This window comes from Miniopterus schreibersii (genome assembly GCF_964146895.1).
Source record: "Miniopterus schreibersii genome assembly, chromosome: 1".
Taxonomy (NCBI): domain Eukaryota; kingdom Metazoa; phylum Chordata; class Mammalia; order Chiroptera; family Miniopteridae; genus Miniopterus; species Miniopterus schreibersii.
In genome coordinates, this window is record NC_138101.1 from 43,707,556 (window position 1) to 43,732,207 (window position 24,652).

Sequence of the window (24,652 nt, forward strand, 5' to 3'; positions counted from 1 at the left end):
TTGAGAAGGTGAACTGGGAAAGAGAGTCAGGGACGTTTAGCTTAAGCCTTTCTGGTGAAAGCTAAGTTATTCGCTGTCGGGTGTGCTTGCAAAATGATACCCAGGCGTAAGTAAAGCTGGGAATTTGGACGGGGGTACTTGACAAATTACTGTAACCCTTGCAGGCAACTGACGCCTCACTGTGGACGCCTTCCTACCCGATGAGGAGCTCCACTGCCGGCGGAATAAAGTAACTTTTAATTAGGGAACACACACGACATGCTCACTTATATAATCGCATAGAGTCGGGCTGAGCATCCTGGCTCCTTCCAGTCATGCCACCCCAGGATTCCTAGTCTCACTCCGATCACCGCTCATTTTTAAACCTGTCTTTAACTTTTTCTCTCGTAATAACAGAGCAGTTTTTCTTTTTAAGGTTTGTTCGACATGGGAGAATTAGTGAATTTCACTTCAGTGTGGGGTTGGATTGCCTCTCTTCGCTCGCTTCAGGCAAAAGACAGATTCTAAGTGCGTGCACCCAAACTTGGGCACCAGGTGCTTGGGCATATTAAGCCATGATTCTGATTAAACTTAAGCTCTGCTCTGATTTCATTTTACTTGTAAGCTGATTGACAAATGCATCAAGGACCATCCTGTCTTCCCTCTTGGATTGCTGTCAGCACACTTGTCACTCTGGGATTGAGTAATCCACGGCTGGTAAAAAGACTGGTGGTTTGGGACTAGTGCTTAACAGCCCTGCCTGCCTCGTCCTGATAGGGAGGAAGTACTTTTCCCTTCATTTTTTTTTTTTTTTTTATTATGATAACTTTCTGTAAATGAATAATGATCTATTTGTAAATCCAAAGAGGCTCTAAGGCTACTTTCCCCATATTATTAATTCCAAAAATATAAACACCTTCATGAAACAAAGGTGTTCTCTAATTCTGGCTGATTTGTTCAAGCAGTAAACAGTAATAGTGAGACCAGATAGAGGTGGTGAAAAGAGGCGGTAAACATTCATGAACCATTCATTTGAAATTGATGTTAAACATTCAAAATATGTCTTTTCTTCCAATGTTCATAACCAGTTGGAAATTTCCATCTTTCTCAGCTGTTAACTCATCTTTATAAGAACAATTTTCCATAATAAGATCAACATGTTAGTAATGCTAAATATAAATACTAAAAATGACTGCTTTGATGAATAAAAGCATCATAAATGACATTACCTATGGGGTGAAATGGGATCATCACACAAGTCTACAGCAATCATTTTTAATATAATGTGCGTGCAAATAGGACAGATGGTTGGTGATAACTGAAAAATTAGATTGGTTGGTAGGTAGATACTAAGTGTATTTATTAATGTTGAGGGAGTTGAAGGAGAAATGGATATTGGAAAGCTAAATAAATGTATGTTTAGCATTGATTTAAATTTCAAAATTCTGCCTTCGCTTATGAATTACACCTAGAGAGTGTATAAATCAAAGATGTCTTCCTGAATAAAGGATAAGTCATTTTTGCATGGGGAAGGATACATATATTTTAGCCCTACTCACTATCTTAAAAAACAAAACAAAACGAAACACACTATCCATAAAACATACACACATCAAAACCCTGTGTTCTGAAGAGGTGCAGAAAGGAAGGGGGAGCTAGTTGAAAAACATCTGTATAGCTAGTTAAAAAGAAAATAAAGTCACAAAAAACCCCACATTTTTAATTAAGAGTATAGAAAACTTTTGTACTTATCTGCAGAGTACCAGAGACCCCCAAATATGTAATTTAACACAATTGTTAACTAAAATACACACATATATTTCATCCCAAGAACAGTATCATTAGAGAGTTAGATCAGGGCGAGGGGTTAATGATCTTAAATTCATTTTTCCCCAGTGACAATTTTTAAAAGTGCCCTTTCTGGAGCTGTGGAATGTCTGCCAGGCTCCTGGACTGCTGTGTGGTGAGGGTCCCCTCACAATGGAAGGCACAGGGCCTCCCCCCTCCCAGACACACACTGGGTCCCATTGGCTCTGCTTGAAAGATTCAGTTATGCAAATGAAGCTGCACAGGTCAGACACCTCCCTCCCAGCAACTTTCCCTCTCTCCCCTTCCCTTCCTCAAAAACAGCCCCAGATCTCAGCCTTTGCTTTGACTTTTCTGAGCTGGAGAGGCCTGTGAGCTCAGAGGCTGAACAGCTGGGCAAAACATCCCTTTGCTCCATGTGCTATGGCCATAGGGACCAGACAAGCTGGCTAGGGTCCCTTAGCCCTAGACACATGGGAAAAGAAACAGTATCATCTCCACTCCTCCATAGATGGCTTCATTAAAATGTCACTGGTTAATACAAAAAAATTGGCACTCTTTGTAAGGCCAAAACTTTCAAAGGCATTTTTTTAAAACGAAAAACTTCCAGCAATTCTAATGCTCACACCTCAGACAAATAGATGACTTTGAAAGGCAGGAACCTAAGCAGTCTCAACTTATTTGGCTTCTTACTTGGACAGATTAGATTAAAAAATGAACGTCAGATGATGGTGGCGGTGCGGTATTGTGACATATCATCTGATATCATTGGGAGAAAAGCTCTTAGCAAACTTTGTGAACTGAAACTGGTAGGATTGCTCTGACGTCCTGTCAAGTGATCAAGTGAGCCCTGGCATCAGACACTTGAGTAGGACTTCACTGTATACTCCAGGCCTGGTTTAAAAGCCACAAGCCTGGAGGTGGAATTTAAATGAGCCCCACCCTGAAAAGCTATGGCTGTTTAGAATTACTTGTTTTTTTCCAAGCACCAAAGCTCTGTAGTGGACAAATAAAGCTACCAGTAGACCCTTCCCATCAAAGACAGTGGTTAGCATTCCGGACCAGCCCTCCAGGGGCGGTGGTCCCAGCCATCAGACCCGGGGCCGCAGGTCTCCAAGTTCCTCTCTTATCCTTTCCCTGGGAGCAGTGGAGGCCGGTCTCACCGACCCGATATTTAAGCAATAATTCCCAGTCGTTTGTTAATCATGGTTCATTCATTCCTCTATCTGATGCCCGGAGGTCAGTGTCGTTGTCCCACTTGGGAAGACAGAGAAAGGTGATGAAATGGACTGATTTGTCCAGCAGCACCAAGAAGTTCATGAGAAAGTAGAAACTCGAATGCCCTGCAGTTCTCTTTCCCTTTATGTCTTTTTCTCAAAAGAAAAAAATCAGAATCCTTTAAACCTCTCCCTGAGCAATTCTGCCTGGGCACTAAAAATGCTACAGTCCAAAAATGTATTGCTCTCTTCGCGGGGTCGCTCTGTGACTGGGAGGGGCTCAGAGGCTTACAAACAATGAAATGAATCGGGTGTGGAGTGTGGTGCGAGTTTGTGAGTGCGTGTGCGTGTGTGTATATCTGTGCACATGTACGTGCGCCTGCATACACGTGTGTGCCCGCAGTCTCTCCTGTGCAACTCAAAACCCCAGGGGTGTGTGGGTGACGTTTGTCTAAAGCCGAAACGGAGGACAGCAGCCTCTCTGCTGTGGCCTGTTCCTAGAGAGGCCTGATCACTCATTTATAACAGATTTCAGCCCAGGCCCCTTGACGAGGCCGGCTGGCCGAGCTGCGGGGAGCTGGTGAGAGGCCGCAGGCCCGAGCTGCCGGAGGAATTTCAGGAATGTTAATGGCACGCCCGAGTGCGGGCCTTCAGAGCTGGGCTGGGGCTGAGAACCGCTCTGTGGCCATCTGCTGAGGCCCAGGAAGTCTCATAGCAACAGCTTCTTAAGAATGGTGCTTTTTAAAAATTTTAATTAAAATTAACTAACAAAAAAACACACCCCAAAACCTGCTTCAGTGCCCAAGAAGAATCAGGACAGCATTCGGATTCTTTCTACAGAATGATGAGCTTTTAAGGAAGAAAAGCCCCCAGATCTTTCATTCCCATTCTTTAAATGAGCAATTTGTATTTGGTTTTGAGGTTTTAATTCCCGCCCCCCCCGGGGGGGTAGAAATTTTTTTATTTTTATTTTTTAAAAGGGTGGAGGTGAAAACAAGTTTCTAAAGTTGTGGAGAAATAATTGGCAAAAATATGATTAAGAAAAAGAGATCGGAGCTTGGGGATTTCCTGGTATTTGTTGCTCTTAGCAATGCTGTCAGCAGCTGCATTTTTTCCTCTGTAATAATGTGAGCTCTAAGCCTGGCTGTCTAGTTAGTGAAATGAACTTCAGACAAAGACACTAATTTCACTGTGATGATATATTGCTGCAATGGGAATCTCTTCAATCTGTGTAACAGTTGACCTTAGAAAAAGAGGGTGGGAAAGTGATATTAATAGTTTTAAATTTTTTAATTGATGAGGCATTAAGTTAGCCATAAACAAAAATTGCGTTAGTTCCTCAGGATGCCAGCCCCTGTAAAATCATCAGTACCTGAAGCCTTGCTGGCAGCTGGTACAGGGGCAGGCATGCTAGCCAGAGCCAGAAGAACTATATTCTATTCCAAATGCTACCCTGACTGGGCTATTTTAGAAAGGTACACAACCTCTGAGAGCGTAGTTCCTCATCTGCAAATTGGATTTCTGCATTGTTAGGAAGGCTAAATATAATTACATAAAAGGAACTCTGGGAAATGCTCTTTGAATCCGAATGACATCCATAAAGGAGTGTTACATGCTGTCATTCTCACCATCGTCCAACCCTGGGAAAATATTTTCATGAGAACTTTTATATTCTCTTCATTTTTTAGCTTGACATTTTTAAGTTTCCCTCAAGTCTTATTGAATAAAATTTCCAGGGAGAGTCACAAATTACTCCAATTTTGCGTACACATATATAATTGTTGAATATAGTAAACACGGAATACTTCTTTATATTCTTAATTGTTAATGTGTATTTCTCCTCGTGAAGTATGATTCAGATCTAATGCATTGCCCCTGCTGGTCAAAGGTGACACCACTAGCCCTCAGGAAACGGATATGTACTTCGAGTTTGGCTTCTGGAATGTGGGTTCCTTAATGCAATCTTTCTTTCTATGAAAAGCATGACCACTTACCCTCTCTGTACCTGTTGCTTCATGTATAAAATTTTACCAGCAAATGTTTATGGAGTGCCTATCATGTGCCAGCTGTGTTTCTTGGGCATGAACAAAAGTAGACAAAAATCCTTGCATAAATTCTGGCCAAAGGAGACAGATAACAACCCCCCAAATAAGTCAGTTGTGTTGAAGGTTAGACAGTGATAACTGCTATGGAACAACATAAAGCAGAGAACTATGGTTATATAGTGGCAAGAGGGGGCATTGCAATTTTCCAAAGGGTGGTTGGAGCAGCCCCACCAAGGTGATATTTGAAAGGAGGCTTGAAGAGGGTGAAAGACTGAGCCTTGGTGTGAGCTGGGGAAGAGCTCTCCAAGCAGAGAGAACAGCACGTGCAAAGGCCGTGGGGGGAAAGTGTAGATGACACTGTGTGGTGAGGAAGAACCAAGAGGCAGTGCAGGAGGCCAAAAGTTAGGAAGAGCCTTTTGGACCACTGAAAGGCATTTGGCTTTTACTCTGAATGGCCAGTATGAGGACTGACTTCTCAGAGCTGTTGCAAAGTTCAGATAAAATGATTTGATATTAGCACAGTGACTGCCACATAGAAAATCTTCCATAATTGTTAGCTAATGTCCATTTGTTTATTATTACCACTGCCTAGGGTTTATAGATAGAATGATGTGGTCACAAAGGAGAGAGTTTTGTTCTGATCAAAGCTGATTCTTGTTATGAGAATTAAGCTCCCAATCTTGGCTTCTTAAGTATTCAATTGTATCACCTAAGAAGGTCCCCATTCTATGTCTTCATACATAGAGAGGGAAAAACTTAGCCTTGTCTTCAAAAACTAGCCTTGTTTAAACTAAACCATTGTTTCTATTAGGAAAGTACTAAGTCCATACTCTCTAGGGACAGGTGTATTTTGATACATTTGGTTTAAATTTCAGCTACAAAAGTTCTGTTAAATTCCACTAAATTCACATGATGGTGTAATGTACTCATGTTTAAGTTTTGATTATGATACCTTCTCTAGGCCACAGGATTCCAGGTGGGGAGGAGCCTATTGCAGATAAAATTAAAACAAGGAATCAATGTCTCCGGAGCCCAGAAGCAAGATTGGTTTTCTGGGGCACTTCAAGAACCCTCTCTCACAATGGTCTTCCTGGACACCCTTGTGAGTGTCTGGATTCTATTGATCTCCACCTTTGAATGAAGGGTTTTGGTCATAACTCATGTCAAGTGATGGCTAGCTCAAAAACTAGAAAAGAGGGAATCCTTTTCTCCATGCATTTGAGGACTATCATTTAGAACTGGGGTGATCCTTGCTCCAGAACCAGCATAAGTGGTTTGGGAACCAAAAAAGGAAGTACCTTATGATAGCTAGAGATGATCGTAAAGGAAAATCTCTCTAAAACTGTACAGCCTCATCAGTGGAAATGTCCCCTTAGAGGCTGGGTCACCACTGGTCAGAGAGGTTAGCAATCATTTCGGTTTAACTTAACAGCTTAACTTCTAAGATGTCTTCCAAATTTGTGGTTCTGCTTTCTTCCAAGGTCTGCTTATTAAAAGCTAAATTCTGCAGGAAAAGTCACCTTAAATTCTCTTTAATTGACGTTTAGTATGGGGATTCTGAAAACAAGAAAAAATATTTGTGATTGTGGAGCCAGGGGAGTCATCCTCCTGCTGTGGTGACCCTGGTCCTGGTGCCTGGAGCCCGGGTCCTCCACAGCACGGAAAACGCTGTGCTCCTGTCTGCAGATTCCAAAGTTAGCATCTTGTCACATCACCACGACTTGCTGCAAAGTTGCTTAGTTATAATCAGTGGGTAGACTATAACTCACTTTTCCTTTTGAACAAACACTTCTATTGTACTTACTATGTTCTACACGATTTATAAAATGCTTTCATAACAACCCTATGACAAAGCTACAATTTTAATCCCCATTTAACAGGTCAAACAGTTGAGATACCAGTTCAGTAACTAATCCAAGGTTACACAGTCACAGCTGGGATTTAAACCTAGGCAGTTGGCCAGCAGGGTCTGCGCTCTTAACTCCTACGTTGGATGTGCCCCAAAATGTTTTGTCTAGTCCCATAGACCTTTTTCATTTGTTTAGCACTCCTGTTGATTTAGAAGGAAAAAAAAAAGGGATCTGGCATATCACTACACTTTATTGCCCCCCATGAGGGCAGGGAATGTAACCTGTTGATACCTAGTGCCTAACATAGCGCCTGAGGCATGGCAGATACTCAAATATTTGTTGAATGAGTGAGGGAGTAAGGGTGTGACATGAATAAACAGTAGTAAGGCCATAGAAACGCCTTCCTGATCTCGCAGGGCCACAGAGACATATGTAACTACAAGGTATCACTTAATACAAAAACTTTAAAAAGTTATAAAACAGGTAAAATTAGAGGTGAATATATAAAGGGGCAATTATTTGAACAGTGTCAACAATTTCATCTTTTAGGTTCTCATTGATATTTTAATTAATAAGTCACATTATGTTGGAAACGTGCCCCAAAATGCCCCAAACTAACACCTGCCAATGTGACAGCTGGGAAAGGAGGAAACCAGAGAACCATGAATTCCACTAAATCAAGGTTTTAACATGGGGTTTGGACTCAGTGCATTTCACAAATGTACTTTGAGACTCACAGATTTATTACAGAGTAGAGAAAGCCTGAGTCTGAGGGAACATTTGGGTGCAGTAGATCAATACATATGAAGCACTTGGAACATTGCCCGACTCGTAGTAGGAGGTAATAACTGTTAGCCTTTCTTATGATTTAGCAAGTAGGCAGCTATTCACTTTCTCATTGGATTACATAGTTCCTCATTTCAATTGACTTTGAACTTCAGTTCCATTACTTTCTCTGCAGACTGGCTTTCCAGAAAACATGGTTCTAGGGTTAACTGAATGGCATAGTGATGTGAGCAATGCTCTAGGTTTATCTATTTCCATTCTATCATTCTTATCATGACGATTCTCATCCCCAGATTTGCCCCTCGTGGTTACGAGATGGCTGCTGCAGCTCCAGTCATCATATCCTCATACAATTTTGTCCAAAGGCAGGAAGAAGTCCAGTTTTGTGTATTTTATGAAGGAGGAGCATTTTACCAAAAGCTCTCCTGCAAACTCTCCTTTGGGTCAGATCTCTTTGGTTGTGTTCTATACTCATGCCTAGACTAGTAACTGGCAGGGGAATCAAGGTACCATGATTGATATAAGTCAAGAATGACTTCTCTCTTGGGGCTGTGGAATAATTCACCTCCCAGAGCATCTGGCACTGTAATGGGATCGGAATTATGTTTGTGAGGAAGAAGGGGAAAGTGACCATTGAGTAAACAATCAGAAGGGCCTGCCTTAGATGAATATGTGTCCCAGCCACTCAAAGTCCTCCCCTGAGGTTTTATATACAGACTAAGAGAAGGCAGAGCTTTCTTTTGAAATGGCTGGTATGAGAGGATGTAAACCTGAAGTTCTCTGTTCTGTGGCTGTTTTCTGTATTCCCTTCCACCCACACACTGAAGGAAAACCCTATTTGCCCTAGGAAAAAAGTGAGGGTGGAAAGAGAGAGAGAGAAAGAGACAGACAGACAGACATAGGCATAGAGACCGGGACAGACAGACAGACACACACACCTGAAGAGATGGTGCTTGATAGGGTGACAGATCATCTGACACTATTTTTCAATCCCTGAGGCCCTCTCCATCCTTGACCTTTCCAAGAAATTTTCATTTTTGCTTAAATTTATTTGTGGATTTAATGTCACTTTATCATTTGCAATAACAACAAAATCCTGTCTGATGCATTTCCCTAAACTTCTGAGTTTCTATCCTTCCATATCTGCTTATGTGTGGCCCTGGCTCTCCATGCAGCCATCATTGGGCTCCACTCTTTGTGTTCTCAGAGCTCTGGAGCTTTCATCACCCAATTAACTCAGCCTCTGGGCCCCAGTTGCAAGTTCCACAGGTAACAACCTGAAAGGTTCTGCTTGGAGCCAATGAAGAGCCAGTCCAGTCTCACCCTTTCAGCAGGGGTTTGGTGGGGGCCATGTCCTCCTAGAATAATTGTGAGCAGGGAGACAATAATATCTATCTCTGATTAAAAACATGTGATATCTGCCCAGTCCTTCCTAAAATAGCTGTGCACCTAATTGAAAAGTACATTTTTCATAAGCAAAATAGCTAGATTTCAGATATACAAGTGCTTTTGACAGGGAATTAAAGTCTGGCAGCTCTACTCCCTTTGGCCTGGCTTACATAGAAGAGAATTCTGGATTTGTATCAGGGAACTAGTGAGGGATTTAAGGAGGGAGTAACAAGAAGAACTGAGTGAAATCATAGATGAAATCAGTATGGGCATCAGGGGCAGGCCAACTGGGAGAGCCAGATAGGACTAATGAGGAAAATCCCATGAAAGGCACACATATAAGAAGTGGAGCCTGTGGTTCTGTAGGATAACTTCATTTTTATTTTTTCTTTCTTTCTTAAAAATTGTTTTTAGAGAGAGAGGAAGTGAGAGAGGGAGGGAGAGAGAGAGAAACATCAATGTGAGAGAAAAACATTGATCAATTGCCTCCTGCATGCACCCCAGTTGATGATCGAACCCGAAACCTGGGCATGTGCCCTGACCGGGAATCGGACTGGTGACCTTCTGGTGCACAGAATGATGCTCAACGAACTGAGACACCCTGGCCAGGACAACTCTATTTTTATTTTTTAATATCTATTTTAACTTTTGTATTATGAAAGTGCAAACATTCATGAAAATAGAGTACCACAAATTCCCACACACTCACCATCCAGCTAGATGGCTCTTGTGAAGTCGAGCAAGTCTGGGAGGAGGGGAAGATGAAAGGAGGGAGCAGTAAAGGCCAAAATAGTTCTTGACGGATGTATCAGTGAACTTGTCAGGAGGGGACAGGCAGTTGAAATCCAAGACGTTTGTTCTTCTTAGTCATAGGTTAATGAAATAATTACTAAATGCAATCTGGCTTCTTGGTATCTGAGCAGGGATTATGTAATTTGAGGAAGCAGACCCCCCATGGCCTGATCTCCAAATTGCCGGGACTCTTACATGGTGACAAGACTGATAAAGCCTCCCACTCATTATTTGACATCCAGCAACCATTGATCTGCACTCTGGCAGACACTGTGCTAGGCTTTATGGGCACATGTCTGAAAGGCAGGATCTTTGCTTTCTTAGAGTGCAGTGTCTGGTGGGAAAATAGACAAGAAAATCTGTAACAGGTAGGCATGCCCTTATGGGCTTTTTCCTGGTAGCATAGAAGAGCTGAAAGCTTTTTGTAGGAGGAGGATTGTCTTGATTTTTAGGAGGATGAGTAAGAGGCAGAGATTTAGTAGGTAAAGGCATTTAGACAAAGTAAACCAAGAGATACTTGATGAGAACCTTAAGTCTGGGCTTCAGGGCAGATTGCCCATGGGTGACCTACTAAAAGATCTGCAGAGATGGGGTGGGAGCAGGGCTAACATCAGCCCAGGTTTTACTCCCTGGTGTCACCTGGGCTGAATATATTTGGTATTTGGTATTCTTTGACCAGAGAGCATGTGAGGATGCTCATGAATTTGAAAAGGACCCTGAAGGTGGTAGGGAGCTAATGAAGAATTTAAAAGGCAGAGCAGTGACGAAATCAGAGCTGCATGTGAGAGATCCTGGCTGCATTTTGGAAGGTGGTTTTAAAGATGGCAAGTCTGGAGGAAAATAGTGAGAGAGGACTAGTCCAAGTGAGAAATAACGAGGGCCCGAGGAAGTGGTGGATTTGATATCTAGAAGGTAGACTAGGCAGACTGGATGAAAGCCTGGCTCTTTCAGTGAGGGAGAGGGACAGGGAAAGGGAGGCGATTAGGATGGCTCCCAGGTTTTTAACGTCAGCAGCTCAGTGGAAGGTTATAGCTTCCCAGCAAAGACTGATAAACCCAAGAACTTTGACATGGTGTGGTAAGATGTTAACTGTTGAAAAACAAAAAAAAATTTCCTTATATAAGCATCATGGTTAAAGATTAAAAGGAAGGCTTCAATAGTAGCTTTTGAGACTGGAAAAACGCCCTGATCTTGAGCTGCGCCCCTTCAGAGTGGCCAATTGCTATTAAAGCAAACTGTTACTACCCCTTCCAAGCACAGCAAAATCTCCTGCAGTGGATACTCAGTCTTTTCCAGATACGACACAGCAACGCCCAGCTGTAGATAGCTAGCTTGTCACCCTTTTTCTTTCTTTCAAGGGTAAAATGATATAAAGCTAGAATGTCCCAAAGCCTTCCTCATTCTTCTGGAGAAAGCAGTTTCTCGTCTGTTTTGTGGCTCAAGGCGGACACGCCAGCAGCAGTCTTTCTGTCTCTGCGCTTGTCGTAATGATCTCGCAGCTCAGGCTTTGGAGGTGAATGGTCCTGGGTTTGATTTCAAAGCTCATCAACTTCTAGCACGTAGGGCGGGATACTTATCTCTATAAGCCCCGTCTGTAAAATGTGGGGAATACGACTTACCTGTTGGGGATAATGAAGGTGAAGTGCTTGGCATAGGTGGGGCCTGGCAGGTAGCACGTCGGTCACAGGTGGTGGGGGGGGGTCGCCCTTGTTTTTGCTGTCGTTCTTGTTATTAATGCCGATTTGCAGGCATTAAGAAAGGATACAATTAGCTTTTACCCACTTTTATTATTCCTTGGGCCTGTATCTGTCAGATGGTAACTGCACAGCATGTTGGCTTCCTCGGGGCCTGGCCCCAGGAGCAGGCGGTGCGCCGTGAGTCAGAGGGCAGGCCGCGCACCTGCCCCCCCCCCCCCCAATGTGCCCTGAGATACGGGGCTGATGATGCTCGGGCAGGGAAGTGTACATACCATTACACTATGGAAACCCCTGGGAAGAAGGAGGAGATCTGTGTCCTCTTGGTTTCCACACAGCCAAGATGTTTTCCTAGGGCTTAATAGGCCACTAAAGCGATACACGATATTACATTGATTAGTTCAACATAGAATATTTATGGTTAAATACCAGATGAGGCTTCAGCTGCCAGTTACACCCAAAGAAAGTGTACTTAACTTTCTTATCAAACGGTTTTGATAAGACACTGGGTGACTGTAACTTTGGTCACGGCTCGGGAATGTCTCTGACGGCCCTGCCAGTTTCATTCCCTGGAGGTGTAATATTTTTATAAATGTCTTCATTTTATACTTTCACAAATTAAAAACGTTTTTATGCTGTATTGTAACTGAAAACAAACAACTAGTGTGCCTCCATCTCACCTATAAAGAGGGGAGTGGTGAGAATTCAGAAGTTAATATTGCTCAAGTGCCTGGGATAAGAAAGACATGTTCGAGCATAAAGTATTATTGTCTTTGATTGTTGTTAAATCTTTATGAAACAACATGAGAATGGAACAGTCAGAGACTAGGAAAAGTGGAAGTGTATTTTTTATACTACTCTTGAATCTGTTATGCCTTTGAGAAAAAAATTGAAAAGATTTCAAAATATTTAAAATTAGCCATTCATGCCATGAAAAAGAAAGAAGAAAATTTGGTGACAGTTAAAAATTTAAATCAGTTGTTCTTAACCAAGGTGACTTTGCTCCCCAGGAGACATTTAACAATGCCTGGGGACACTTTCGGTTGTCACAGCTCAGGGTGGAGCTGGGGTTGTGCCCCTGGCGTCTGGTAGACATCCTACAGTGCCCAGACAGTGCCCACCGCAAGGAATTCGCCGCCCAGGTGGTGGCAAGGCTGAGAAACCCTGAGTTAAATAATGACTGTTGAGAGCAACAGGTGGTTATTATCCAATACCGGACTTTCTCTTTCAGCAAGAAATTAGCCTTCCTATTGCTTTCTGAGAATTGAAATTATTTTCCTCAGTCCATATAGGAAAAAAAGTGCTGGTTACCTTCTTATGGAACTTTAGTCTGAGCTGTCTTCTTTCTACATAGCTCTCAAAGTATCAGACAGTTCTATCCAAAAAATCACCAGGCCACTTGCTTGGGAGATTATGGGTCGGAAAAAACAACCACCAGATTGACTCAAATGTTCACTTTTCAGCTGGTGGGTTTAGCACGCTGTGGACGCCCAGCTGTTTGTGTGATAAAGGGAGGAGCAGGAGAGGGTGGGTGTGGAAATGCCTTCACATTTCAACACTCCCTCAAGGAAAGGGAAAGCTGGCTTTGCAAATACTTGCCAAGTGTGAAGCCATCCAGGAGCACTCACAGAACCTTCCTTTTGTTCTTTCTTCTCTGTTTTCCTTGAGTATCTTTATTTCACAAACTATTATTTGAGTACTTTCCAACCCAACTCCTGTGATAAGTACTGCTCATGATCCAAAAAGCTCAATGATTTTAAGAGTAAGCTAAAAGGAAATCACAAAGTCCTACAGGTAATCATGCTATTGCAAACAGAAAAGGTTAAGCAAAGGGCTTCTCCAGACTTTATGTATTTATATCCTACAAGGTATAAAATTCATCTCCATTTTGCTGTGCATTTAATTGTGTCTTTATTGAAAACTATTATAATCACTTGATAAATGACCACTTGCAGCTGTATGTCAATTTTCTTGATTTTGTTCTCTGTAGAAAGGTTTTGTTTTATCTTTGAAAGATCACCCAGGTCTGAGCTTACTAGTGGAGGATTATTGGTAAATAATAGACAAAAGTAAATTTAATCACAATAAATAAACATAATCAATGATAGGAGATGTTTTTTCAGTTGAATCGCTCTTGGTCAGCCTGTAAGAAAACAAATTTTCATTATGATGAATGTTAGTCCATCTGCAGACAGTTCAGTGGAACTCACTTTGCTGACATGACACAGGGTGAGGAGGAGGCGCTCTGGAACCAGACTGCCTGGGTTCAGGTCACGGCTCTGTCACTGACTCTGTGATCGTGGAACTTTGGACAGATCGCTTCTCTTTCAGCCTCGGTTTCCTTATCTTCAAAATGAGAAGAATAGTACTTTCCTCAGAGGGTGGCAGTAAAGGTTAAATGAGCTAATGCGTGCGCTCGGTTGTGTGTTGGTTACCTTACTGTCATCATTGTCATTGTTGCATTGTACGTTGATATTCTGTATTTGTACTAAGCAGGGGACGGGGTGGATGGGGTCCCTGCAGCTTGCCCAAATCCGCTGTGGTGCACATGCACCTAATTTTGATCACCTCGTGTTTCTTGAGACAGTTATCTTCTTTAAAACACATACTTTGGAACTACTAGGACAGAGATTTACTGATTTATAATCAAATCCTCTGACTTTCTATGACCCCATGAAACACTGGGGTCAGCACTTTGGGTCCCCAGCCTCAACTGCATTCCAGTCTTCAGGCAGCGGGAGCCATATATTAGAATCTGAGCTTCTGGTTGCCTTGAGGATGCTTTCAACTCTTTTAACCTGTGTGATACTGGTAGGGGTTGGGTGATTGTGCTCTAAAGATTGTTGATGTCAAGTATATTCTGGCTGTATTTGTGCCAACTGGCTGACATATTGTATTTGTTGTTCTGAAGCAGGACAGCATCAAAATGCTGTGCACAAGTAGGTGGAGATGATTTTATAGCTTTGGATTTTTCATTTTATTTTCTAGAAACCCATCTCACTTGCTCTCCTAAGACACATGATTGCTTTTGAGCTTAACTACATCACTTAGGTATGTACCTCCTACTTAGTGTGGTATCTAAATTGCCTGTGTGTTATTCCAGTAAACAAAGGTGCTTGATCAAAATTATCTCTTGAAAGTCTGAATTTTCTTGTTAAAATGAGACCCACCCATTTGAGGAATGCCTTGAAAATATTAGAAATCATTGTTTTTCCAGGATCAATGTTAATAATTGCTAGACGGTGTCTGAAAACTTTTGAAATCATAACCACCTAAAGCAGTATGGGGAGGGAGAATATAAGGATGTAGAAACACTAAAATTGTAAGTTTTATAAGACAGATGTGATATTGCATTCAAAATAAGAGATCTGGGAATTACGTGCTATTTATTCTGGGTTGAATTTCAAATAAATAACTGAATATATTCAGTTAGAGTCAGATAATTACCTGAATATATAAAGCTAAGGATTTACTCACCTCTAAAACCAAAAATGTGAACTAGTTGATGTTTAAGGTACATTTCGTCTCCAACACATGTCAAAATCAGCCTAATGTGGCTGTTGCACTGAATTCCTCAAGGGGCAAAGTGGACGCACATTGGATTCAGTGCTGAACAAAGCCTCGCAGTAAACACTGAGCTGATCTGGATTTAAATGGCCTCTTCTACAGCTCAAACGTGGGCTGTACAAGCAATGTCCCCTTGGCGATAAGAGCGTCAGTATGAGGATACCTGTGGAAAGATTGCCGGAGGGACATAGGTTGGCCCTATTTCATACTGACTGCAATGTGTGGGCACAGCAGTGGAGCTGATGGCCTCGATGGCATCGTCGGAGTGAACTTTAATTAAATACAAGAGTGGAGAGATCAAGAGCTGAGATTTACCCAGAAGACAACACTGTGTCAATGACATTCAAACCAGAGAGATTTTAAACAGCATTTGATTGCATGTTAGTGAGAGAGAATAGTTCTCATTGTAGAAATCCAAACAAATTCTGGAAAAATACTGAACACCTAAATTAGATTTGCATTTGACTGGCATTGTTGTCTCAAGTTCTGTGTCCCTTTAGCTGCTCTGTATCCCTTTAAACTGTAAGTGTGCTGCCAGGGAGAAAGTAAGTGTAACTCATCCCTCTAACTTGACTAAGTAGAAATTATAATAATCCTATTTAAGATAAAAATAGCAAAAGGAAGAAATAATAAAGAAAATGGTCAAATAGAACTATCCAAGAGGTGGAGAGAACTGTGCAACTTAGCCAAGTGACGCCAGTGGGGGGGGCTCACCTAATGGGATTGCTGAAAAAGGAAAAATGAATAAAATAAGGGGGAAATGTAGGTTTTTAAATAGATGGAAAAGTTCTTATTTTCAAAAATGTATCTTTATAGACATTTGGTGGAAATTCTAATAGCTACTGTTAAATTTCTTTCTAATGATAAAATTTTAGATACAGAATTATTCTTTATTATTTCAGATTTTCCAATATTTGTTAAAGGCAATAATACCATATATTTTATACAAGCAAATATTTGTAAGTATCATGCTTACTACTGACTTTGATGTTTACCAGTGTGGTGCAATATACCTGCTCTAAAAGCTCAGTTTTCTTTTCTGTAAAATGGGGGTGAAAATCTCTGTGTGCAGAATTACCTAGATTATAAATTATATTCACATGCACTAAATTACATTACATGGTATTGTGCTGGGTAGCTGGCGGGAGCCTGACAAATGCTGTAGGGGCAGGTAGTAGTCTCGGTATGTTAAACTGCACCCAGACTCTGACACAATTTGCATATATTTTACCCAATCAGTTTACTAAGCATCAGTTTCAAAGTCTACACAAGTGGTGGGAAACTGTCAAGTGTGTGTGTGCATCTGATATTTATATTTATGTATGCATGTGTATGAAACATTTGAGATTTGCAATCTGTTAATAAATATAAGACATCTTGGGGGAAGAAAGGTGCCGCTCAGATATAAATGATTACTTCTCATTTCCCCCAGTTTTGTTGACTACAGAACATTACTTGCAACATCTCATCATAATCTTATCCATTTCTGTTTTATGGAATTGAAACTTGATTCAAGGTGTATTTTGTGGTCTTGCTGGGTCTAGGAGATAAACAGGCCCAACTGGAAATAGACAAAGCCAGGAATCTTAAGCAAGAGTGTGGAGACCTATTCACTCCCACTCCCAGAGGAATTTAGGACTGGTAAGTTGTTCTCTAATGAGCACAGAGAGAGAGCATTGCATCTTCCCTTAATTAGTTTAACAGATATTCATTTAAATTTGAAAAGGCTTGGGATAGCCAAGGAAGGTTCTGAATTCCTTTTGCATCTTAATTCTGTTTTTATGGTGGTGGCCGTGGGGGATGTCAACATCTGAAGATGAATACGGCCTGTGTCATCCGGAGACCTCCGCATTTTCTGCTTACAGGTGGCTGGGAACCACCGTGCTTTTGCTTTACAGCTGTGGAGTCCAACACAAAGCGCCAGGCTTGGTTTCTTCGAGGGATGGATTATTTTTCTCATGCCTAACAACAGATACGTTGGCTTTAAATAACCAGCTTTACATCAGAATAAGTCACTGATTTGGGCGTGATGACGTGAGTTATGCACTGAAGTTGATAAATTCACTAAAGTATGAATTGTTTTAATCCTCAATATATAAAACCGTCATGGATATTAGGTTACTGCCAGCCTTAGGTTAGCCAGTGAAATGAGTAATCAGGAGGCCATACATTATCTCTCTATTATCTATCTATCTATCTATCTATCTATCTATCTATCTATCTATCTATCATCTATATCTATCTATCATCTATCTATCTCTATCTATCTATCTATCTATCTATCTATCTATCTATCTATCTATCATCTATCTATCATCTATCTATCATCTATCTATCATCTATCTATCTATCATCTATCTATCATCTATCTATCATCTATCTATCTATCTATCTATCTATCTATCTATCTATCTATCTATCTATCTATCTATCTATCTATCATCTATCATCTATCTATCTATCTATCTATCTATCTATCATCTATCTATCTATCTATCTATCTATCTATCTATCTATCATCTATTATCTATCTATCTATCTATCTATCTATCTATCTATCTATCTATCTATCTATCTATATCATCTATCTATCATCTATCAGGGCCATGTATACCCTTTAACCACTAGTAACACTGACCGTCAGCAGGGTTGTTAAAGTATAGCAGCAGTGGTGATGACTGTGCACCTTATTACACTTTGTCTCTAGGTGTTTACTGCACAGGGTCCAGTTAAAGGGCACACAGGAGCTGAAACCCGCCCACCTTCGAGGACCTGGCGGGGAACTGTGGTGCTGCCTGCATAGGTCCTGAGGGTGCCTTTTCCCACGCACACAAAGAAGGCCCTTATGGGCTACCTGAGGTCCTGACTGAGTGTTGCTAACAGGGCAATAGCTAAACACAGACAGCCTTGGGAGGAAGGCACAACAGTTGCCTAATCTACCGAAGCTAAATATTATGCTCTTAAGCGAGTTTATTCATCAGGCTGGTCTGGTCTAGTAGACCTTGGAGTGTCCCACCCCTGCCTCCCACCACCACCATTTCCCCATTGACTTCAAGCTGATTCCTTTGCTTTACCAACTCATCTTAATGAAGCCAGAACATAACAGCCAAGGAAAGGGGTCCAGAATTTTAGTCCTGATTTAAAGAAAGACAGAGCTTAGAAAGCATCACCTGTTTTCTCAAGTTCATTGACTTGGTCAGTAGAGTATATTCTCTGTGGACTTGTTCTACTCAGTGCGGCAGAGAGGGTGTAGCCAGGTCAGAAGGACTGGGTGAAACTCCCTGCTTTACCACTTATTAGTGGAATAACCTTGTGTAAGTTTTACCCTTTGAGCTTCTGTTTAGTCTGTAAAACAGGGATGATAATGTGAGGCTTAGGTAGGCGTATATGTAAAGTGATTGATAACATTGTCATGTAGAGCAGTTTCTCCAAGTGGGGCCCCAACCATCAGAGTAACCTGGGAACTTGTTAGAAATGCAAACTCTCAGGTCCCAGATAAAAAACTCAGGGATGTGGGAGAAAATATTTGCAAATATATGTCTGATAAGGGGTTAATATCCAGAATATATAGAACTCAACAACAACAACAAACAACCTGATTTTTAAAAGGGCAAGTGACTTGAATAGACACTTCTCCAAAGATGACATACAGATGTCCAATGAGCGCAAGCAAGGGTGCTCAACAATTAGGGAAATGCAGATCAGAACCGCAGTGTGGCACCGTCTCTCACCCATCGGATGGCTACTATAAAAGACAACAGAGCACAGTTCTTGGAGAAATGTGGAGAAATTGGAACCCTTATGCACTGTTGGTGAGAATGTAAAATGATACAGCTGCTATAGAAAACAGTCTGGGGCCCGGCCAGTGTGGCTCAGCAGTTGAGCATTGACCTAGGATCCAGGAGATCGGGGTTGGATTCCTGGTTGGGGCACACACCTGGGTTTTGGGCTCGACCCCCAGCAGGGGGCGTGCAGGAGGCAGCTGATCAATGACTCTCTCATCATTGATGTTTCTCTCTCTCTCCCTCTCCTTTCCTCTCTGAAATCAATAAAGCCAAATAATGTTGACAACTTCCTTTCCATCAGAATCGGAATAAAAGCTAAGAGCACGGTTAGCAGTAAGTCTTTGTGCCCATCTATGCCTTTCTAACATTCAACTAGAGTGCAGGGTTATCACATTCCTGCATCATTCTAGATTCTGCCTGAGGTTAACAGAAGAGGCAGCATTAATTTACTTTTTCAGTATTAGCCTTGAGTTTAGATTCTCAAACTTGTTCCAGGCAGCTCTTTCCACCTGGCACCCATTTTGCTTTATTTTTATTTATTTTTTGGAGGGCAAAGGGCAAAGGGCTTTGAAGAATTCCCCAGGCGAGCAAGGAGCAGTGTTTTCTGCAAGGAAAATTGATGGCGTATTGTTTTCCTTCACAAATAAGGATATAATCTCAACGCTATCTGTCAAACCAAAGCAAACAAGCCAGTGCCAGTCTTTCTTTATTGTAAAACGAGGACAGAAAATAACTGCCATGTGGTGGTTGTCCAGCCAAAGAAAACCAGCTTCGTTTCGAAAACTGTTTACTCGTTTGCTCACATTGAGTGCTGTGCCATCAAGGTGTGAGTTAAGTTACAGCATTTGTGGAAAAGTTTTATTTGTGTAGCAAGACCACAGGTGTTCCTGTTCGAGAATTTTGCCTTTCTGAAAAGGCAACAACAGGTCCTGAGGATTTTTCTGCTTTGAAGATGAGAAAATTAAAGCACACACACACAAAAAGAGTACAGTGGTTAGCATTATACATATTAATGTGAAATTTAGAGATTAAACCTCCTCTTTTGCACAAATAACTTCACCTCCTTGTTTTATGCCATCAGCTTTTACATATTTTTCAAATACCCACGTATCTTGATACACTATTGTAGTGACTCTCGTTTTTATGTATATTTTTTTCCAATGAGATGCCCCCACATCCCCACAAAACTGTCCCTGGCTTCTCCAGCTTTCCTCTGAGATCTGGCGTCTTATTTTAAAATGCTGCTGGTGTCCCTGCAGAAGGACCCTGGTGTGAGTCTTCTCCAAGCCAAATCTCAAGCTCATCTCCCACTTTGCTGACTGCTCCAGAGTTAAAGGGGGGCAGGGACTCTGTGTGCAACTCCTCGCTAATGGAGGAGCTCCCTCCAGGCCCCGCCAGGCAGGGCTGGGGCTCTGAGGCCTGGCGACGTGAGGTTTCGCCACCGCTGCCTGTTTGCCCTCCGCTCCGAGTGGGGACAAGGGAGGGAATTGCTTGAGGAGTTCAAAGGTAATTTTTCTCCCATTAAAAAACAATTGTGGTAGCCCTGGCCGGGCGGCTCAGTTGGGGGGAGCGTCGTCACATCACCAAAAGGCTGTGGGTTTGATGCGGTCAGGGCACACACCCGGGCTGCAGGTTCCATTCCCAGTTGTGGCGCAAGTGGGATCGATGTTTCTCTCTCACATCAATGTTTCCCTCTCTCTCCCTCTCTCCCCCCTCCCTTCCTCTCTCCCTAAAATCAATAAAAACATATCCTTGAGTGAAGATTAAAATAAAATTGTGGCAAAGTATACTGACATAGACTGAATATGAGCCCCCTTCCCCCAAAACTCATACATTGAAATCTAATCCCCAGTGTGATGGTATTTGGTAATCTCCTTTGTGGGGTGATTAAGTCATGAGGTTGAAGCCCTCATGAATGGGCTGAGAGCCCTTATGAAAGAGACCCCAGAGAGCTCCCGCACCCCTTCTGCCCTGTGAGGTTACGGCAGGAAGGAGCCATCTGTGCGCCAGGAAGCGGGCAAGCGGGCTGTCACCAGGCACCGAATGGGCCAGGGCCTTGATCTTGGGCTTCCAGCCTCCAGAACTGTGAGGAATAAATCTCTGTCGTTTACAAACCACCCTATCTATGGTATCTTGTTGTAGCAGCCCAAGCAGACTAACACATACACGTAACATAAAACTGACCATTTTACGCATTTCCAAGCGCACACTTCAGCGGCAGTGAGCACGTCCACGCTGCTGGGCAGCCGCCGCCGCCTCCAGAGCCCCAGGCCGTTTCTTTAAAGCCACTTCTCGCCTCAGCGCCCAAATCCAGTTAACTCTGTGCTCGATTCCTCCCCAAGTCCATGTTCCTGTCCTGATGATTTAACGTGGAGAGTGGGAAGGGTTTTTTTTTAACACTACATGATGAATTGGTTTCGGTGGCATTCAAACGATCTTGTTTTGTTCTTTCTTACCCTGGAATGCTGATTTTTTCCTAAGAGTAATGGCAGAGGTGAAGGGGCAAAAGGGAGGTACCCCTTCTGTGAGTCGATCCAGCAGAAGAGAGGAAATGGCGAGGTGACATGAAATCATTCCTGGAAGTATGTCCTGGGTGCCGAAGGGGCGTGTGATGCCCTCAAAGAACTGAGGCTCCCAGTTTTTACTTAGTAAACCTCCCGGCTGTGCCTTAGGGCAATGTCCATAGTGTTTTTATATTTACCCTCTATCGATAAGAACTTCTAGAGGTCACGGTGTCCTTGGGTTCCCATGAAGCCCGGCGATGGAAAGTTCTTTAATATTTGCTTAGTGTGCCCGCAGACAGGAGCTGTGCGGCAGGTGCTCGAGCGCGCCTGGCCCCTAGGGGGCCCTGTAGGCCCATCCTCTGCCGAGTCCAACTTCCACACTTTTGGGGGGTACCTGGAGGGGTTAACCTTCACCCGGTGTCTGCATTATCGCTCACGGAGGTGTGTTTGTACAGTACAGGCTGACTCAGTCACCTGTTGAATAAGATGCACTTTGCTTCTTGGAATATCCTTCCAACAGTTTAATTGCATTTTTCCCAAGGAGAAATACGCTCAGGCACATTTTTTTCTTTTTAATCCAAGCACCTTCCCCACCTCTGCCCACCTCACCCTCACCCTTGTTTGTTCTAAACCCTGCTTGTTTTTGTTGTTCTGCTCTAAACCTTCTCTGGGGAAATTCTGCATTTTGCTTTGGAGGTATTTTTTCTTCCAGATATGGCAATGTCCGTGAATATTACATCAGAAACAGGCAGCAAAATTTTAATCTATGTGCAGCTACTGACACATCTTGTTTCTCCTAAGGCAGGATCTTCTAGTTAAATATCTGGCTAATTAAGACAGTAATATTAGACAGAGAGCTAGTTTGTTTAGACAAACTGGAAAAATATAGTGGACGCCATGCTCATGGTATAGGAACACTTCATGCTTTGTGAAGGCAAATGAAACCCAAATGGTGTGTGAGCCGTGGGTCTTACTTTCCTGTATAGTTGCTCATGAATCCCAGGGGACAACTCGTGACATGCTAAGTAGTCTCTAGAGGGGTTATAGTCAGGCTTCAAAGTGTTTGCCTTTTGTCAGAGCTTTAGTGGCCTTCAGATTTTATACCAGTTGCTCTTATTATTAAATTTTCCGTACTGAAAAATAATTTAGTGTAAAAGCAACATCCGTTTCAGGCAAGATTTAGCCACATGTCACAAATACTATGAAAAGTACCAAGTTATAAATTTAGGTTCTCAAAACAAACACTGTTGAATACCAACTGAGAGCCTAATCCATGTACTACTATCACTCGCTCCAGCCTCTTGTGATGTAGGTCAATAGTAAACCAGTGGGCTTCTAAGTTACAGAAAAAATGTAACAAAGAGAAGGAAGACTTCCCAGAGGGGGTGCTATAGGATAGGTAGTCCAACATTCCCCATGTACTTTCCTATCCCCCACCCCACTACTGTGTCCAATGCAGGAAACGCCTCCATAACATCTAGGACAGAGGCTCTTCCAGCCTCTCCTTGCATAGTTTCAGAGTCAAGGAGCTCAGTACCTGCCAAGTCAGCTCACTCCTTATTGCATGACTCCAATTGTTAGAAAGTTGAAACTGTGAGTCCTCAACTCTCTACCTTACGTAATCACTGACCTTGCCAAGACAAGCTATTATTTTATGCTGTCAAGTTTTATAAACACATGTACACAGCTCACATAAAGCATTTACCATAGACTATTAGTATTTTGCAGAGTTGTAATATAGCAAAGAGTCATGTAGCAACATTACATGAGAAATGTCTTACCTGGCTCATTAACATCTCTTTCCTTTGCTTTGATAAAATGCTCTCATATGGTCCTCGGAACATGCTACAGGTAGGCAGGTGGCATGGATGTTAGGAAAATCAGATAGGACTTTGATGGAAGTCACCCATTCAAACCTGAACTTCATCTTCAACTTCCATTTCGTGGCTCTTGTTGATGGCAAGGGAGAGAAGGCCATGCCTAGGTTCAAGCAAGAGCATATATACGGGGAGGGCTAGGGGAGGAGTTGGTCACTCGTTCGCGTGGGTCATTGGTCATGCTGTGTCCTCCTCACTACTGAGGAAACTGGATCAAGAGTAGCACAGCCCGGCCGGGCGTGGCTCAGCAGTTGAGTGTCGACCTAGGATCCAGGCAATTGGGGGTTCGATTCCCGGTCAGGGCACATGCCTGGGCTGCGGGCTGCAGCCGATCAAAGACTCTCTCCTCATTGATGTTTCTATCTCTCTCTCTCTCCCTCTCCTTTCCTCTCTCTGAAATCAATAAAGATATGTTAAAAAAGAAAAAGAAAAAAAAAGAGTAGCACAATACCACTTTTGCTCAGCAACCCACTAAATCATATAATCATAAAGCTGGAAGACCAGCTCTATGATATTTTTTTGTTTTTGGGAGAATGGGAGCGTGGGGGAATGAACATGCAATACGCAGAAAAAGAGCAAGAATACAAGAGTCCACAGGAAGGTCAAACACATTTGAAGACATGTCTAAACTTTTGGTGTTATTTTTTTGTTTTTGTTTTTCCTAAAAAAAAAAATTTTTTTTAAATCTCTTTTCTTAGTGCATCACCTTCAGCCAAAAGCAGTTAATGAATTTGCAATCAGTGCTTCTTTGTTTTCTGGGACACGGTGACTGATTAGTTTGTGATTTTGACTGCCATGTGCTCTTTAGGGGACCAGATGGGAAAAGTGCCTGATGGGGACACTGGGTAAGTTCAGTCCTGATTGGGAACGAATGATTGATGCCAAATGAAGCTGAAATGCAGCATGTTTCCATTTAAGAGGACCTGCTAGAGGAATGCAGCTTTCATGGCTCTCCTCATTTATCATGCTGTTTACAAATCCTGTTTGAAGTTTAAGGTAAATTATCACCCTGCTGCTCATGGCTGTTTAACAGCTAAGAGTTTTAGAGGTGGTGGAGCATGAGCCCACTGATGGAGTCATGTGAAGGAGAGAAGGGAAAGGGGCCCACAGAGAGGCAGCCTGGCATGCGCCTTAACCTAAGGTGCCCATGGCCAGGTCCTGAGAGTGGGAGACACACTTCTTCCAGTAATTGTTCCGGTTGAGTGGTATTGCTACATAAAATGTAGAATCAACTGGGATTTGGAGTTTTGATCAGGTGATAGGATTAAAGAAGAGACTGGTCTCTCAGTTTCTAATATATATAAAAAATATGAGTGGTGCCTGAAGTGAGGGAGATGAGGCCTTCACCTCATGGAACCTCT

The 24,652-nt window shown here is 42.4% G+C and overlaps 1 protein-coding gene across 6 annotated transcripts in view; it reads left to right on the plus strand.

Annotated features, from left to right (window-relative positions):
• The window catches only part of SHROOM3 (shroom family member 3), a 270,211-nt gene that overhangs the window by 114,807 nt on the left and 130,752 nt on the right, over nucleotides 1-24,652 (plus strand). For 2 of the 6 annotated variants that reach the window (XM_081148823.1, XM_081148825.1), the window contains exon 2: nucleotides 14,547-14,609. The exons of the other annotated variants lie outside the window; for them this stretch is intronic. The gene's annotated coding sequence lies outside the window, so the exon portion shown is untranslated. The remainder of the gene's footprint in view (nucleotides 1-14,546; nucleotides 14,610-24,652) is intronic. 6 annotated transcript variants of the gene reach the window in all.